Source organism: Ochotona princeps, chromosome 23, assembly GCF_030435755.1.
Source record: "Ochotona princeps isolate mOchPri1 chromosome 23, mOchPri1.hap1, whole genome shotgun sequence".
NCBI lineage: Eukaryota > Metazoa > Chordata > Mammalia > Lagomorpha > Ochotonidae > Ochotona > Ochotona princeps.
Genome location: NC_080854.1, coordinates 29,658,020 through 29,677,689, shown reverse-complemented (window position 1 = coordinate 29,677,689; position 19,670 = coordinate 29,658,020).

The window sequence follows — 19,670 nt, the reverse complement described above, 5'->3', positions numbered from 1 at the left end:
TGCAAATAAATATTGTCTACATAAGGTAATTCATAGCTTTAAAATATGCAAAATACTTAAATAAAAAATGTGGGAGATCACCCCTGAATCTCTGCCAGCTTGGCCTATGTGGGAGGTGATAGGCACACAGCATATTGTGTCCCCAGGGGAACCCCTGACTCTGGTTTCAGCTAACTGAGTCCTCAACCTGGCCTGTTGACTGATCATACAAGCAAGGGCAGTGGGTTGAACCCTGGTCTCTCCTCTCTGTCCTTAAATGAGCTGTGCTGGGACTTTCTTGATAAGCAACTCTTAAAAGTCAGGTGCAGTCTGCAGTACCTGTCAGCCTACCTGGCATATGTGACTCACGGTCTACCTGGCAGCCATGAGTGATGCATTAGACCTATGACTTGACTGGAGGGTCTAGAGAAATAGACATAAACTCTAGCTAATTACAGTTCCCCTGATGGGTGAAAGGACTGTTGGGCTCTGCCCTTCCTCTTTCCCCTTTCTTAGTCTATATAAGTTTTACAATAAACAACCAGGCTCTGCTGTGGTTCACACTGAAGAACACCACTCGATTGCCTCATACCTTTAGCAGTCATGGGGCCTGCTGGTGAGGAAAACCCTGAGAATAAATACCTATGAATTCTTAGAAGCGTATGCTTATGTCACTTTTATTGTTAAGTTTGTATGTGGAAAATTAAGATGTTGAATAGATTGGAACTATTCTACAAGCTTTATTTTATTAAGGTTGAATAACCAACTCTTTCTAAAATATATCCTTTATGTTTACAAAACTATAAAATTCTAAATATTTGTTTCCATAAATGACCATTTACAGATTGAGTTGTAGTTGTCTAATAATCCTTAAGCTTGTATTAAGGAAAGACTAGGAGAAAATGAAGCTGAATATTTCTGGAAGAAAATGTTACTCAAGGCTCAGGTGTGATGGCTCAAAGGCGAAATCCTCACCTAACAATCGCCAGGATCACATACAGGTTCTAGTTCTCATCCCAGCTGCTCCACTTCCCATCTAGCTCCTGACTTGTGGCCTGGGAAAGCAGTAGAGGATAGACCAAAGCCTTTAGGCCATGTACCCACATGGCAGACCCAAATGAATTTCTTGGCTCCTGGATTTGGATTAGCTCAGCTTTGGCCATTGGGACCACTTGGAGACTGAACCAGAGGATGGAAAATCTTTCTTCCTGTCTCTCCTTCTCTCTTTAAATCTTGTCTTTCTTTCCAATAAACAATAAATACATAAACTTTTTTTTAAGAAGTTGTTCCATCAGGAGTCCAAACATTTAAAATGTGCACAAACACACACACACAAAATTTGAGCCAGTTAGTTATACATGAAATCAGATTAGATTGTATATTTACATAATACAGGACTGATTGGCATTAGTTATAAAGTTCTACAAACTTGTGAAGAAAAAAGGAAAAATTGTTTTATCATTAAGGAAAATATTTTCTGATATCGTTCAGAAATAGTATTGGCTGTCCGTTGCTGTGGTTAAGCTGTTACTAGGCATGACTGTATTAAGCATCAGAGTGCCTGGGTTTATGTTTTGAATCTACTCCCCTTTCCAATTTCCTGATAATGGGGCCCTCAAGTTTGGGAGTCCTTGCTACCTGTGTGCAGACCTAAAATGAGTGCTGACTCTCTGATTTAGTTTGGACTACTCACAGCTGACACAGACATTTGGGTAACGAACCAACAGACAGAAGAGCTCATTCGTTTCTCTATTTCACATCGTCCTGCCTAGGATGATCTCAAGGAGGATATTCTGTTGTTCAATGGATTGCTTTTCATTTATTTCAAATTTGTTGTAGTTGAATGTACACAAAATATTCAGCCTATACACATATGAGTAATAGAAATTCTAGTGAATTCCAATGAACTGACAGAGTTCAGGTATATTAATGGCAACAAAAAACTATCTCAGTGATTCCCTTCTTATTACCTGTTGGTTGAGGACCAAAACAAACTCAAAACCATCGATAGTGCCAGCCAGTGTCTGCAATCCTCCAATGAGATCATGATAACAGGCAAATTAACGAGGGGGTAACGACTAATCCCCTAGAAAGGCTCTGAACGCATGCTTGCTCCGTGTGAACATTTAAAAGAGGACAGATGAATATGTTCTGTAAATTCATATATTCAATTGTTTAAAAAAATGCTTTAAAAACAAATATGATGCTATGAAAGTCATGAATTTGACTTTGTGAGTAATGGGATATGTGATTTGGCAACGAGATCCTTGAGATTTTCCTACTGGGAAATGACTAAAACCAATGTGCAGCACTTTTCAATAAGATACCAAAAAGAACACGGGAATCAGTTGGGGTTAGTACATTTATAACAGAGAATTGGGCATTTTGACGGGTTGATATTTTTCCTCAACAAGATCAGAACCTTAAGTGATCTTCAAACTGTCAGAAACAAGCTTAATAGGCACCTCCATGAAAACATTAACTACACAATTAAACTTAATGAGGATAAATTCTCTCTTTGCTGGAAAAGGTCACTAGCCTAAACTTAAAAGAAAAAAAATGAGTTCACACACACACATCAATCAGCTAACCCAAGAACCAATGCTTTATCAGCTTCCTCAACTTTTACCTCAAATGTGGATTATGCAAATGTATAATTTAATAACTTCTATAATTTCATAGACAAGCCACACAAACTCAGAGGAATATTAGAACTCTAAATGGGTCACTAGCAAGTTTGTCATTTCACCCTTTTTAACATTCATCTCAGCAATAAAACAGTATTTAAAATAGTTGGTATTATATATGAGTAAAAGCAGCCCAATCATGGAAGCTCTTATATATTTCAGTTCTTCTTCTCTTTTCTACAATTATTCAAAATAAAGTAAAACTTAGAAATCATACAGTTCCAACTATGTGATAAACATTAAATACTGATAGCATGCTAGCATATAGATATGTGTATGTATTGGGATTATTTCCATTCATGATAAAGCAAAGGACTCACCACGCGGTCAGAAGAAACAAAATATTGAAAATACATTATATTTATTTCCCAAAAGAGTCCAAATATATATTCATCTTTCTATTTCTCATTCATTTCTGCAATTTTAATCAAAGATTCTCCATATGAAATTCATATGGCTATCACAGATTTAAATCATTACACAGAAGGATATGTTTTGCATGTGTTTTTATATGATACTGAACATGATTAACATACGTCTTTGTGATAATTAAATTGAGTACTTCATACAGATGACTTTTGAAAAAGTTTCCATGAACTAGATTGTTTTCTCACCAGGAGCTTAAAATCTATAGAAACTCACATCATCACGTGAGAGCCTGATTGAGTTTTAGGATAATGGGATTGCAAAGTGCGACGCAGCTAAAGTACAAATCACGATAAGTTTAGGGCACTCAGGAAAGCTTAATGACAAGGATGAATAGTTAAATCCAATTTAAAAGAGCCACCAGCAAAGAGAACTAATACAATTTTTTAAGGAAAGAGCTTGTGAGAATTTGAAATAGAAAAGGGACGTGAATACGCCAGTTGGCTCTAAAGAGTTCTTTAGGACAAACCAGGGAAGTGCTACGGAGAGGCCTGCTGGGAAGATTCCAAATGTCCCTTGCACTGTCCAATCTGACCCTTCGTGTGCTTCAAATTAGCATGGCTATTTATTTAAGGATGTGTAAAGTACATTGCTAATTCCAGTTGATGTTATATTTCATCATAATATTATCATGATATATATAGCACATAACTTTCATATTAATATTCTATAATTTCATATAACATATAATGAAAAACTGATTTGATTTGAGTAACACATTTTGTCTATTTGATGTCATATCCAACTTCTAGTTTACTATATATATATTCATAATTTACTCAAATTTTAAGATTCACTGAGGAATGCTAAAATAAAGAAAATTATCCACTGATGTATTTTTAAAAAGCTCCAACAAGAAATCTCCTGTCATCAAATATGGGGGAGATGGGCCCAGCACAGTAGCCTCTAGGCTACTTCCTTGTCTTGTATGCACCAGGATTTCATGTGGGCGCAGGTTCTAATCCCTGCAGCTCCACTTCCCATCCAGCTCCCTGCTTGTGGCCTGGGAACGCAGTCGTGGATGGCCCAAAGCCTTGGGACCCTGTGCCTGTGTGGGAGACCTGGAGGAAGTTCCTGCTGCTGGCTTGGGACTGGCACAGCACTGGCCGTTGTGGTCACTTGGGGAGTGAATCAACAGATGAAAGATCTTCCTTTCTGTCTCTCCTTCTCTCTATATATCTGACTTTGCATTAGAAATAAAAATAAATCTTTTTTAAAAAAACAATATAAGGGACATAAGGATTTCATAACACATGTGAAATGTGAGGAATCCTAGGACTGTAAAGATCACTGGTTTTATTTCAGATATAAAAAGAAGCTTAGATCACCAAACAATCTATAATGAATCAGCATAGGAGGAGGTACTCATTTCTTTTTTAAAGATTTATTCATTTTATTACAGCCAGATATACAGAGAGGAGGAGAGACAGAGAGGAAGATCTTCCGTCCGATGATTCACTCCCCAAGTGAGCCGCAACGGGCCGATGTGCGCTGATCCGAAGCCGGGAACCTGGAACCTCTTCCAGGTCTCCCACGCGGGTGCAGTGTCCCAATGCATTGGGCCGTCCTCAACTGCTTTCCCAGGCCACAAGCAGGGAGCTGGATGGTAAGTGGAGCTGCCGGGATTAGAACCGGCGCCCATATGGGATCCCGGGGCTTTCAAGGTGAGGACTTTAGCCACTAGGCCACGCCGCCGGGCCCAGAGGTACTCATTTTTAAAGGAGGTTTCTAGTTTATCTGTTTTTATTGTTATCATACTGGTCTTGAGCATAGTGATGGTTTTTAAATAATGAAGCCATTTGATTCCCAATTAGTGAGATAAAGGTTGATGAGAAGGGAATTCAATTTTACTTAAAGACGTTATCCCTTAATATCTATTTGCCTACTTATCTGTCCATCTGAGGAGTAGGGAGAGATGAAGACCTCTCTCCTACTTTTCCCAAATGCCTACAACAGCAGATAGAGGCCAAGACCAAGCCAAGAGCTGGGAATTCAATCAACCTCCTCTGATGGGTCGGGAACAGGGTAGTAGAAACACGACAGCCCAAGCTACCTGCTGCCTACCAGGGTGTCTATTACTGTGAAACTGGACGGGACCTAGACAAGGGACCCAGAACTCAGTGCTTTCAAAATGAGAGTGGCCCAGCTAGAGCGTAAACACTAGGCCAGTCCTAGTTTTGTCAGCACACATGCTATAACACTAGGCTAGTGCTCATGTCAGCAACACATACAATAAAACATTAGGGCAATGGTTTGTCACTTCTCCACGACGTTTGCTTCTTCCTGAGGTTTAGACCTAAACAGTTTAGCGAGATCATAAGATCTCACATTTAACACTGAAAAGGGAGAGAGAGCCAACGAGGCAGAATGAATGAAAATCATTCTATCTCCTGCTTCACCCTCCCCCAAATGATTACAGCACACAGACTGTGCATGTCAAAGCAAGAGTCAGAACTCCTTCTCAGGTTTTCACACAGTGACAAGAGCCCAGGCACATGAATTACCATATGCTACATTCCCCAGATGTTTTAACAGGTCGATGGATCAGAAGTGGATCATCTGGGACTTGAACTGGCCCTCCTATATGGGATGCTGGAGTAATATCCAATTGTGTTACAAAACGGTGCCCTAACAACTTTGTTTCTGAGCAAATCAAATCCCTTAGGCTTCAGTTAGATAACTCAGTACATCCAAGATGGGATGGCCAGCAATCTATTTCCAGTTCTCTCTCTTTTTTTTGAATGTCTATTTCCATCCCATTTGAAGAAAGTTTACCAGCCAGCTTCCTTCCGAAGTTGGCAAATGTTTTCAAAACACATAAAAATTCTTAGAAAATAATATTAAATTTGTTTCTTTGTATAATGGATGCCACGTGCTTTAAATGTTGCCAAGTATGAACATTTACAATTTTATTATCAGTAGAGCCAGGAGACAATCTGCACTTAAAATGCTTGACTAATTGACAGGCATTAACTTAATTAAACATACTAAGATTCTGTTTGATAGTCACTGAGTGATTTTAACAACTGACTCGTTCATTTTCACTAATTTGCCGGTAGGTTTTTAATGTAATGGACTCAACAGAATTCACGATTACTATTTTCAAACTTTTGACATATGGGATATCATTATTAATATCATAAAATTACATATGTGATAATGAATATTAATTTAAGAGGCTTAAAATACTTGTAATTGCATCTCCATTATAATTTGTGCTTTTTTTTTTTCCATTTTGGAGACCATCAAGGAGAAGTGGTATTAACTTTGGAGAAACTGACTGTTTGCAAGTTATCATTAACACAGTAACTCATTTATTTTATGGACTTCCATATGCACAGGAACGCAATTATTCTGAATAAATCCTTTTAAAACAAAGTGGGAAAACTAAGATAACATTGAATATATAAAGTGACTATATGGATCAAACAAAAAATACAATTAAATGATTTTTACAAATAATGTACTTGGACTTGTGGTGATATAAAGAGAATCACAAACAAGCCATAATAGAGGCTCTAAGTGGCCCAGCACAGTAGCCTAGCAGTTAAATTCCTCACTTTGCACATGCCAGGCTTCCATATGGACGCCATTTCTAATCCCAGTGGCCCTTCTTCCCATCCAGCTCCCTGCTTGAGGCCTGGGAAAGCAGTAAAAGACAGCCCAAAACCTTGGGAACCTGTACCCACATGGGAGACCTGGAAGAGACTCCTGGCTCCTGGCTTTGGATCAGCTCCACTGCGGCCATTGTGGTCACTTGGAGAGTGAATCAACAGATGGAAGATCTTCCTCTGTCTCTCCTCTTCTCTGTATGTATGTATGACTTTCTAATAAAAATAAAATAAATCTTAAAAAAAAACTAGAGGCATTAAGAAAAGTTATTTTAAAGATGGTATACTTGGGCACAGTTTACAAATGTGGTCAGTCATTTCCTGAGAAACAGGGATGAAGAGCCAGAGCTTCTAAGTGGTTGGTTTCTTCAGAAAGCAGAATGGAGCTATTAGACAAAGTAGAAAATCTTAGAGTAACCAGATATGGGTTATCTTGATTTTTCACTTTTAAATATTTTTCAATAGAGTTTTACAAAATCAGGAGCTGATGTGAAGTGCATAAAACTCAGGCTTATATGACTATTATAATAATTTATACCTATTGATATATTACCTTATTTTCCTTTCAGTTTCCCGTAACAATTTTGTAAGTCTTTGAAGACAGTAAATAGAATTTACAGCTTCATTTATTCCAAAAGGTGTTGATGAATTATTTGTTGTTTCTCAAGCCTGGAACACCATTTCAAGTAAGATTGATTACTCTGTCTCTACAAAGTTTATCAACTAGATCCTAATACAATGATTAGATCTCTTACACAGTACAGATTGAACAAAAACGTACGGGACTTAAAGCACATTTTGTATTCTTTAGTTATGGGAAAAGATGCTTATACACAAGTTTTGTAAAGTTCCAAGTAAAAAGGTTAAGTTACCGTGATTATATTAGGCATACACATGCTCATGCTTGCTGCATGCTCAGGGATAACACACATTGCTGAACAAAAGACTGTCTATACCCTGTGCTCCTTTCTCTTGCAACTAACAATTATCTTTTCGGTTGGGAACATCTAGAGAAACATAAGAATTGAAAAATTATGTATTTGCTCACATATACCTTCCTTTCTCCAGGATGATATGATATCGTAGTAAGGTAGCATCATGGTACAGTAAATGATGAAACAGGATATTGCAGTAGATACTTTGTATACATTGGTGCTTGTTTATTTATTTATATTTGTAAGAGGCAAACACCCCTCATACACTCGTTCATGTCTCAAATGTTCACAATGACTTGGATTTGGCTGAGTTGAACCCAGGGGTCTGGAATTGAATCCAGGGCTCTCATGTAGGTGGCAATGGTCCAACTACTTAAGCCATCTTTTGCTACCTTTCAGTGTGCAAATCAGCTGGAAGCTGAAATCCAGAACGAAGTCAAAACCCAGAATTCCTTGACATGGCAGGTGGGCTTACAACTGGAATAAATCTGCATAATGATCATGTTAGCAGTTATATTGGTATCCCAAATCAAACAAATAATAAAATATACAATTAAACATTACTTAACTATCTTGATCAATGATTAGTTTTAGCAAGAAATTTAAATAGAACTAGAATATTAATGCATTTTTAATACATGCTGTCTTCCTTTCCTTTATCTACTTTGCATACCTATTGATATTACTAAATTACTTTAAGGATAATTCCTGTTTTCAAGGATCTTAAAATGTCTTATAGTTTATAAGGCAATAAAACATTTTAATTTTCTAAAATAGGAAGCATAACTTGGCATTTTATAGTAAACTCACTCTGTAAATTTAAAATGCAGGCATATATAAGGTGACTCTGTTTAGCTTGGAGCAATTATTCTAAGTGAATTCAAGGAGTGGTGAAGGCATTGTTGATTGGGAGAGAATTAAATTTATATCTGCACGAAATAATGGAGGAAACAGTATTATGAATATATTGTAGAAATATATTTTTATAGTGTTTGTTATTTTTATTCTTTTTTCTATAACTGAGTGAAGAGGCAACCCTGATGTTAAAAGCCCACAGTGAGTGAAGAGATGCCTCTGTAAAGAAAGCAGAGTTGTCGTGAACAATGGTACATTATTCAGCTGTAAAAAAGAACTAAATTCTACAATCTGCAGCGAAATAGATGTAATTGGCGGACATCATGTTGCGAGAAATATACTAGACCCAGAACGACAAACACCACTCATTCTCCCTTATATGTAGAAGGTAGAACTAAAAGCAAGAGAGAGAAAGAGAGAAGCAAAAAAGCAAAAAAGAGAGAAATTTCTGTGTATATTGACACAAATATATTTCATAAAACATTGTGTTATACCTTTAAGTCAGTTAAGAAGGTCATGCTTCTAGAATTTTAATTATTTCTGAATACTTAAGAAGTAAATGAGTGAGCAGTCTTTTTTTTTTTGAGCAGTCTTTTTAAAATTCAATTTATGGCAGTTCTCTATATTCTTAATAAACTAGGGTCATTTAGCTTTTTACTCATTAAACTTCTTATTCAGTGAAGTATTAAGTTCTTTTTACTGTGATATCAATTAAAAATGTCACTTAACAGGAGCAGAAAATGGAGCAGGGAGGATGGTGAAAAAGGAATTGTATCCTCACATTGCATTGAATCTGTTACAAACAAAAATTAAATTTAAAAAATTTTAAATGCAATACGGAGATGAGCTTTGTGTCATTGAGGCCTTTTTCTTTTTTGATTGTTTATAACTTGAAAGGGGGAGAGGCAGAAAGAAGCCTCCTACTTGCCGGGTAGGCCAGACGGCTGAGAAATCAATCTGGAATTTTCACGTAGGTGGCACGGCCCCCACTACTTAAGTTATTACTACCTTCTCCTGGGATGTTCACTGACATACTAACAGGTGGTTCATACTGGAAGCGGTTCAGGGTCTTGAGCCCAGACATGCTGATTTAGAGCAGAGGAACTCTGTTAGAATGAACACCTTCCCCTGTATTCCTCCTTTAATTCATTAGCATTCCCCAAGAAACAATTGAGAACAAAATGATTAAATGTGCTGAGATAACACATAAGAGTTATCCAGTGATTTTTACAAGGCTTTCGTTAACAAAAAGCAAAAGGAAAAAATAATAAAAAAAGACCTACATGCATGGAAAAAACAAGATATGGTGTCTGATTAGGTGTTAGCATACAGAAAAAGGAAAAAGTGCAGAGGGTATGGAGCTCAGTCTGGATGATGGAAACAACGATTTTAACGATGTAACATAAAGAGACTGATAATGAAAAGTTAAAAATGGAATACGGAAGTATTGAGGGAGATATTTTTTGCTCGTTGCTAGATTGCTGACAGCTAAATTAATTATGCAAATATAAATATAGAATGGTGTGGGTTCAGCAGGCTTCCTCATGCCATGGGTTTTTGCTTTCCTTCTGCCTCTAACAGACCAGCTTGCCAATGTGCTCAGTGACAACTGACAGTATTTTCCAGAGAGAGGATGGGACAGTGATAGATTGACCAAGGGGTCACAGGCCACACAGGAAATCATTGGATGGAAAATTGCGAAAGTACAGAGAGTCAAATATCTCTTTCAGGTTGAAATGTCAACAAAATTACATGTTTGTGTTTCTTAAAAGGAAAAGCACGGTCGCACTGAATGTTTGTACTGTATGCAAGAGATGAGTCCTAGATTTTGGAAAAGCAAAAGATTGAAGCATGCTAAAGGATTACAGAAACTCCATGGTACTGGTGTAGACTCCTTTGGTCTTACGAGGTACAAATGATGACCTCCCATTTAAGTGTAATAAGACTTGTCATTTGACAGAAATGTGGAGCTTGGCCTGAAAATAACATTGATGATAATATATGGTTGTGCTCTGAAACACAGTTAACTGATACCTCACATCCAACAAACTCAAGTGATGAGGATGCTCATATTTAGAAATAAGGCCATTAAAGAGTGAAGTAAGTTAGAATAGAGTCTTCAGAGTAAATCCTAGCTCAATGTCACTGACATTCTCTCAAAAAGAGGGAATTTAGACAAAAGAGAACTATACTGGAAACATGCACAAAGAGTAACTAACCCTGTGAGAACCTCAACAAGAAGACAGCTCTCTTCAAGCTACAGAGAGAGAGTTCTGTTGGCTTTGATCTTGAACCTTTCCTTGAGACTGGTAGGGGAATAACATACTAACATTAAAATCTTCCCAATCATAACCATTCATCATCAAGAACTGTGTCTTTTTAAGCCTCTCTCTCAGTTATTACCAAAGGAAGTTGACAAATCCATGTGGAGATGATTGAAATGACATAGATAAGCATGAATGCAAATGATTGATTATTCTATCAATAATGTGCATTATATTCAATTATTAGCCACAGCTCCTGAATATAATGATTTATTTATTTTTATTGTAAAATCAAATATACAGAGAGGAAGAGAGACAGAGAGGAAGATCTTCTGTCCATTGATTCACTTTCCAAGAGACCACAACAGCCAGAACTGAGCCAATATGAAGCCAGGATCCCAAGGCTTTGGGCTGACCTTGACTCCTTTTCCAGGCCACAGCAGGGAGCTGGATGGGAAGTGGGGCAGGATTAGAACTGGAGCCCATATGGCATCCTGGTGCATGCAAGGCAAGGACTTTAGCTTCTAGGCCACTGCACTGGATCCCCTTAAAAAATATATATATAAAGCAGAAACACTTGCATATTCATGATAGAGAGGCTAATATATGGATTATGCAAAAAAAAAAACCAGTTAGAGTTGCTTTTCAGTTGGATTTTGAATACTATTAATGTGAGGCAGCATAAGATGAATACAAAATGTTATATCCTTCCTTAAAGGCAAGAAAGTACCTTATTCTCCATTTCCACAACCTTTCAGGACCAATAAATTGATGTTTTAAAAAAAAGTCTTGGGCTCGGCAGCGTGGCCTAGTGGCTAAGGTCCTCGCCTTGACCCCATATGGCCGCTGGTTCTGATCCCGGCAGCTCCACTTCCTCTCTGTCTCTCCTCCTCTCAGTATATCTGACTTTGTAATGAAAATAAAATAAATCTTTTTTTTATATAATCTATTTTATTGTGTTGTTGTTGACAATCTTTACATAATTACAGTTAAAATAAATCTTTAAAAAAAAAGTCTCAGAATAAAATCTTTCATGAAGCATATTTCATTATAGGCACAATTCATGATTTAGAAGAAATGTGCTTCTACTTCATACACACATACTTTTAACTCTTTTTAACGCATGTCGTGGAATAAAAATTAGACCACTCACAGCTATATCAACAATTATGTTGAGTATGACTTTTAAGTCAATAGTGATTAATATGCAACCAATGAATCGAAATTCTTACATACTACTCTCTTTGAAGTCGTAATTTGCCTTGTTTTCATGCTAGACATGAAACCAGAACCACAGCAGTTTAACAGAGTCAAGTCTGATGATTTCTCATTTGAACACATTGCAGTACACTTCCTCCGAGCAATGTACTTAATGCGGTACATTTTTGTGCATGATAGGAATCACTGTCTTTGTAATTTCAACTCAATCACTTTTAAGTGGCGTGTTGCTAAAAACTTTAGATTTTACTAATGCTAGGAAAATGTTTCCTGAAAGCAGATTTACTCGTGCATTGCTTTTGCAAATGTCTGCTTATTCGTTGCCATCAGCTGAGTTGACATTTTAATCAGCCTGTAAGTCTGTGAGGAATACTGGCAGAAAAGTAGGCGTCCACTAAGGCATTCACTCCCATCGCATAGCAGGCTGCATGCTGACTCTCTGGAATTCATAGTGGGTCCTTTATTTTGTAATTATGGTAATGAGAAAATGAAATACGATTTATTATTCACTGTCAATAAACAGAAAACTCACAAAGTATTTGCTCACATCATGAAATCTTTTAATGGAAATAAATAGGTCTTATAATTCATAAGATCTATGTTAAAAAAAACTATATTTGCAAGACAAAGAAAGAATATTGGTGGGAACAAAAATGCAATGGCAGGGGAAGAACAAGGTTGTCTGTGTGAACTTTCCAGACAGAGGTAAATCTGAAGAGTTGTACTTACAAATTCACCTTCTTTATATGAAGTTTTATAAGCGATTACTGTATCGAACTTGCATGAAATGCACCTTGCCATCTACCCAAAAAAATTGAGAAAATTTTGTGATAACAATGTCACCCAGATTCATATTGAATTTCCATTTAATTAATAAATTTCTGCTTCTTATTGTCCTACTTAATAGGAGCAAATTTAATGTGTTACTATTTAATGCTTAAACAAAAAAATCACTTAAAAAACACACACAATGAATTCTCCATTTATTTCCCTAGAAAATAATTGGATTAAAATATGTTCTCTCAGATCCAAAAGCACTTGAAACACACATAGGTGAAAAAGCTGCTATTTTTACTGTGTATTAATTTATACACTCAAATTTCTAACTTATTTTCTTTTAAAACTAGTTCGAGTTTACTTAACTGATTTCGAATCATGCAGACCAGAGTTCTCTAAACTTGTAAAGCATTGCTCCTTCTTTATTTATCTCTAATGTACGCTCAGTTCTTTATGAGTAATGTACTTGGGCTTTTCCCTAATATTAAAAAGCAGCATGCTTCTTTGAGGTTAATTGTTAATATGGGTGAAAATAAATTCATTTCAAATGCTACCTGTGTATGTGTACACATCTGTTTATACAGAATCACACATGCATGGTCTTGTGAGAAGTTCAAAGGCTATACAAGGTGGTGGATTTGTGGTGCAGTGGGTTGCTCTGCTCCTTGTCACATTGGCATTTCATCCCCCATCTATGCCCTGGGTTGAGTCCTTTCTATTCCACTTCCAATGCAGCTTGCTGGTAATGTGCTTGGGAAGGGAGAAGACAGACCAAAACCTTGGCTGCTTCTACGAATATAGGAGAAGCCAAGGGATTTCTACTCTACTGTCTTGGCTTAGATCTGAACAAAACCAAGATATTCCAAACATTGGACAAACAAGCAGATAGAAAATTTCTCTTTGGTTTCTCTCTCTCTCTCTCTCACATTTTCTCTCTCTCTCTCTCTCTCTCTCTCTCTCTGTGTGTGTGTGTGTATGTGTGGGGGGCAAGGTGTTCATTAAATTTTTATGTAAAGTATTTAATTTCATTCTTTTTATGGGTAAATACTATTGCTTAGATAGGAAATCCAAAGAAACACACAGAAAGAAAACTACAGACCAATATCCTTGCAGAATGCAGATTTAAAAATGAATAACAGCAGATGGAACACAACAACAGCATATCAATGACATCATATAGTATGATTTAGGACTCAGGGGTAAGGAGATAGCCTGACATAAACAAATAAATCAATACACTAAATCAAATCAACAAAATAAAGACCAGAACTCCAAATAAGAAGAACGTTGGATAAGATTATTCAAAGGTCTAGAATAAATAGGGATTTTGACTTTTGCTACCCTTGTTCAATTTAGTATCAGAAGAGCCTATGCAATGAAGCAAGCAACAAGGCATCCAATGGGCCATGGCAGGGTTAAAGATATTCATGCTTGCAGGTAACATGATTTTAAAAATTAGAAAAAACCTAAGTATTTTGAAAAAAAAAAGACTGTCAGAATTGATACATAAATTCAGAAAATTTATAGAATACAAAATCAACATATGAAACACAGTCCCAGGTAAGACGGGCACGTTAAACTGTACTGAACTTGAATCTTTTAGTTTGTCTGCTCGGCTCTTTATTCGGTGAAACACTCAACCTCTGTGATGCAAATTAAACATATGCTGCTTAAAAACATTACAAATAGAAAGAAATGAAGGAGTGGAAAAGAAGGAAAGACTATCATACACATAACATTTATCAGTGACTTGATTATATTAATATATTAACATGGAAAACAATGAGTAAAACAAATACAGTAGCAGTTTATACACTTATAATGTACTTACGTAACAGAAAATCAAGGATGCAAGATCTGTTACAAGACTTACAAAGAAAAAGGCACGGGGATAAATTTGCATCAAAGAACCCAAAGCTTGCTACAAGGATACAGAACACTGGTGAGGGGCTGCCGCTGTGCTGCCTTAACTGCTGAAGCTGCTCTTTGAAATGCCAGCATCCCACGTGGGAGTGCCAGAAGGAGTCCTAGCTGTGCCCATGCAGCTCCCTGCTAATGCTCCAGAGGAGACCAGGGAAGATGGTCCAAGCTCCTGGACTGCTGCCCCCTGGGTAAGAACAGGAAGGAATCTGGTCAGTCTTTCTTCAGGGTGACCCAGATTTTGTGATCATTTAGGGAGAAAACCACAAAGTTCCCCTGTGGGGAGAGAACCAGATGTAACTCCTCAAATAAGCACATCTTAAAAGAAGAAAATGATGAAAACATTGTAGGGTACACAAAAATACAAAGGCATTCCATGTTTAAGGACAGGAATACCACTCTAACGGTTGTGCTAGTCAAAGAAATCCACTAATTCCGTGTAATCCTTATCAAAATGACAATGACTTGCTTCACAGTAACAAGACAAATCCATTCTAAAATTGACATGGCACAAGAAAAGTACCACATTGCCAAGATAATTCTGTGTAAAGAAAATAAAGCAAGAGAATGAACAACATCTGACTGCAAAGCACACTACAAGGTCATTTTAATTAAAATAGCATGCTCCTGACATTAGAAACTAGCACAAAAATTGGAGGAATAAAACAGCAAACCTACAAAATGATCCATATCCTTACAGGCAACTGGCTTTTTTTTTTTTTTCTGCCACACCTTTAGATTAGTAGGAATTGCTAAGGGATCTGGGAATTTAGAGGAGTCCCAAGAGTAAAAGTAATAGTGAAACAGTCTTCACTCATAAAAGTGGGATTTGACAGCACGGCACCGCTATAAGAAAACAGGCAAAGGGGTTTCCATGCTCCATCATTCTTTTAACTACTAATAGCACAATCAAGAGGTCTCAAGTTCATGTTACCAATCAAAGGACAATATTCAGCCTTTCATTCACTCAATAAAGGCTGCTGTTTCATTCAGAGGGGGGTTACAAGGTAAAATCTAGGCAGAGTCCACACGGGTAGAGTCCCAAAGCATGCAGCTCCCCAAACCTATCACAAATGACAGAAATGGGCATGGCACCATCCCAAGGTCATGTTCCTCCCACTCCAGAAGGAAAAGCCCAAAACTGGGAAGAAAGAATTTTCCCAACTGGCCAATTCTCCCCCCCTTGGTACACAGTTTGATAAACTTGCTTTGCTGACCCCATTTTCCTTTGCCTGAATTGCATTCATGGCTCCCTCAAACAAAAGAAACCAGCCACTGTTAGTGACAAGCAAAAAATACATCCATTTCTACATCTGAAAATTGCATAACTTACATAAGGCAAGGAATGGGCACACATTATTGTCTCAATTATGTATTTAAGCATCTCAAACTGTAATATATATTTTTTCATAAAATTTTCAGAATGCATGTTCTATAATGTAATAAGCGATTGACATATAAACCTGATTTTATTAAATAGTAAAATCAAAGCAGTGGTGAGCAGGCTGGACTACACGGAAGTGAAGGCATATGAATGACAGTGGCTTCCAACCTGAAAGGCAGTCACCTTGCCTGGATTAAAACAGACAGTGATGGTGAGAATGCCCATGGTGAGGATATGAAAGAGAACTTGAATGAAGGTAATGTTACTCACCTCAACAATATCTGTTCTTTAAACCAGTTTTGGAACAGTTTTTGCTATCAAGAGAGCTTGAAATGATGTCTTTGACAGGACAGCTGTAATCCTCTTATGGACTAACCTTTTGAATTTTAAGGTAGCTACCCAAAGAGCATGAAAAATGGATGTAGTTGTATGAGTGACGAATTCTGAACTGACAGATAACAATAACCTTAACAGAATATATAATGAAGTACTCATTTGCACATTTTCCTGAGCAATGAAACACGGAAGAATTATCACAGATAGCCTTCCGAATTTGAAGAATAAAGCCAAAAATTGATCATATCAAGGTGGATTTTCTGTATCATTGTCACAACCTCAAACTGATTTTCATCCCCACTTGCATATGAAGACTACTTCCAAAGTTTTAAGAATATTTATAATATAATCATAAAATGTAAATCAGTAAATCCTCTTCAAGATTCTAATATATGCCTATTATCAAAAGCCATGTCTTGATTAAAAAGAAATTAACAGCAAAAAATATTCATATCTTAAATCTTATGTGTTAGTCTTATTTATCAATACAAATGTGAAAAGAGCTACCTCATAGATTTTATGGCTTTCTGCATGCCTGGCAGGTGACCCTGATGATCATTTAGCTGCTACATTATTAGATCACTTCATGAGACATCAGAAGTGACCCCGTAGTAACTAGTGTGGTTAGTTTTCAAACAGTAATGTATTCTGTTGACTACTAATCTAGCCCTGGTAAATGTCTTCAGCTTGGGGCCAACGCTATTGGGGCAATAGGCTAACCTTCTGAGAATGGCACCAGCATCCCATATGAGCTGCTGTTTATGTCCTGGATGCTCTACCTCCCATCCAAGTCTTTACGTATAGACAAGCAGCTGAGGATTGCCGAAGTCTTCTGGATAGGAGGAGGTTATATCCCAATCCCGGAGACCCCCAGAGGCCTCCCAATTACTTTCGCTGCAGAAGCAGTGTATGCTTCATCAGGGATTGTCAGTATGGAGTCTGGGAAGAGACTCCCATCTCTTGGGTTGGGATCAGCTCAGGGCTGGCCACTGGGGCAATTTGGGGAGTGAAATGGGTTGGAAGATAGATCTCTTTGTGTGTCTCCCTTTCTCACTGTAACTCTACCATTCAAATAAAAAATGAAATAAACCTTTTTTTAAAAAGGTGTCTTCAACTGTGTCTTTAGTGCATGTATATATGCCTGTTGGTACTTACCTATATGTAATCATAGGTACATCCACACTCTACTAAATGGCTACCAGAAACAATAAATTTTAAAATGTTATAATGCGGTGCATTTCATGGCTTAAAATGTTCCACTCTACAGTGCATGGCTGCTTGGCATCTCTTTAATCAATTCTACAGTGGTTCCATTTCCAAGATCAGCTAATGGTATTGAAAGTGATTCCCACTATTTTACTTCTGCCAAAATGAATTAAAGTTTCATGGAAAAGCCTTTTAGATTATATTTGCAGCCAGATATAAGCCATTTTCAATGATTTAAAAAATTTACTGTACAATTTCCTTCAAACATTCAGAATCTGAGCCTTCTCAGCGAGTTCACCTTGACTTTTCTCTTGCAAAATGAACTCCACTTCACCCTTGCAGAAGGAAGCACGATGCGCATGCATCACTGATTCCGTCACTGTGTGTCTGCACCAGGTGTTTCCAAACAGTGCAGAGTAAATATTCTTTATTCTTTTTGTGTTTTGAGAACTTAACCCGAGGTCCATTTTAATAGTAGAAAACACACATTCATCTTCTTCCGACCTGTAAACTCTTACAATTAGGAGTCTGTTTACCAACAGAGAGATGTGTAGACACATTGATAAAATATCTCTTTCTCCCAGTACAGAAGAAACAAATAGAAATGGACAGACATTAAAAATTCACAATTCACAAAACAGAATGAGCTAAAATGAGATGGCAGGGTATGTGGGCTGGGGGCAACAGCTGATTTTAATATAACTTCTTACTAAATTATCCCAAGCTGGTTGTCCCTTGCATTTTTCATATAGATGCATATCACGTTTCAAACAGACCTGATGGTTTCAGTTCATGATTCCAGTCTGCTAATCCTCACACAAGACTTCACCCATTATACCATGTTAACACTTTAATTATGTAATGGCCATGGTGCTTTCTATGAGCACACATGCCAGAGTGAGGGAGTGTTAGGCTGCAAAGTAGCTTGACCTTTTGATCTCCTGTGGCTCTGGTGGCAGAAAGCATATGTGGCTTTGGTGGCATATCATGCAGAATAATGACAGAATAACCGCTGGGGCATGAAACCACAGCCTACAAGGGAGTTAATCATGACCGTTAATCTCTGCCACATTCTTTTATTCTTTGGAAATGGCAAGAGTGACAGAAAAAAAGAGTCTTCTTTGTATTTACTGAACATAAATGAATCTCAAATCAGTTTCCCAGTCCCTTGGTGGATTCTGAAAAATAATAATACATGTTAGCTCATTGAAACTTGCATATTGTGTGAAATTGATAATCACTCTATTGTGGAACATTTGGCCTTTGTATTGCAGCGATCTTATTCTAAGGCTCACCAGGTACACTGCTCTGCTTCCAACTTTTCATGCTGATTGTTCTCAGTCAGATACTGGAGAGAACAGCTATGCAACACAGACTTTTCTGGTACCCATTTCTATTGAAAAAGGAAAATTTCCCTTCATTTGTAGCCTTACACTCCCTTTCCATTGTTGCAGCAACTATGAGAATGCAGCCCATGGTATGCAGAACGGAAGGAGGCTGGCAGCTTCCAGAGAACCATTGGCAATGCATCTAGGGAGGAGTTGAAAAGGAGCTTTACATGACCGAACCAGGAGTCAGAAGACATTAGCACAATGGGTTTTCTATAGGATATCAATAGGAGATATTATTTTATTTGAAGGCAATAAAAGTTGGTTGTTAGGTGGTTTTGAGCCCTTTGGAAAGAGATACAGTTGCTAAAACCCAGAAATTGTATGAATATGTTGTTTTCTAAATATTTAATCAATATTACCATGGTTTTTAAAGCCATACATTTTACATTTCCACAGCACCAAGCCCATGCATCTTGACAGATATAAAAAGAGTCAAGAACTAGTTCACTTTGTAAGAAAGACCGAGGTCAGCTTGAGAGTCTCTGAGTTGGAAATTGAGTCTCTTCTTTGAGTCAGCCTAGTTACATCACCCATGGAAGCCTCATCTCATCATCTCAAATGTGGGACACTAGTTACTTCAAAATCTGAACTATGTAAGCATTTGTTTAGTCAAATAAGTAATTCCCTGAATGTTTTACATCTAGATCTCAATGCTGAAATAGGCTTTTTTTTTTAAACATC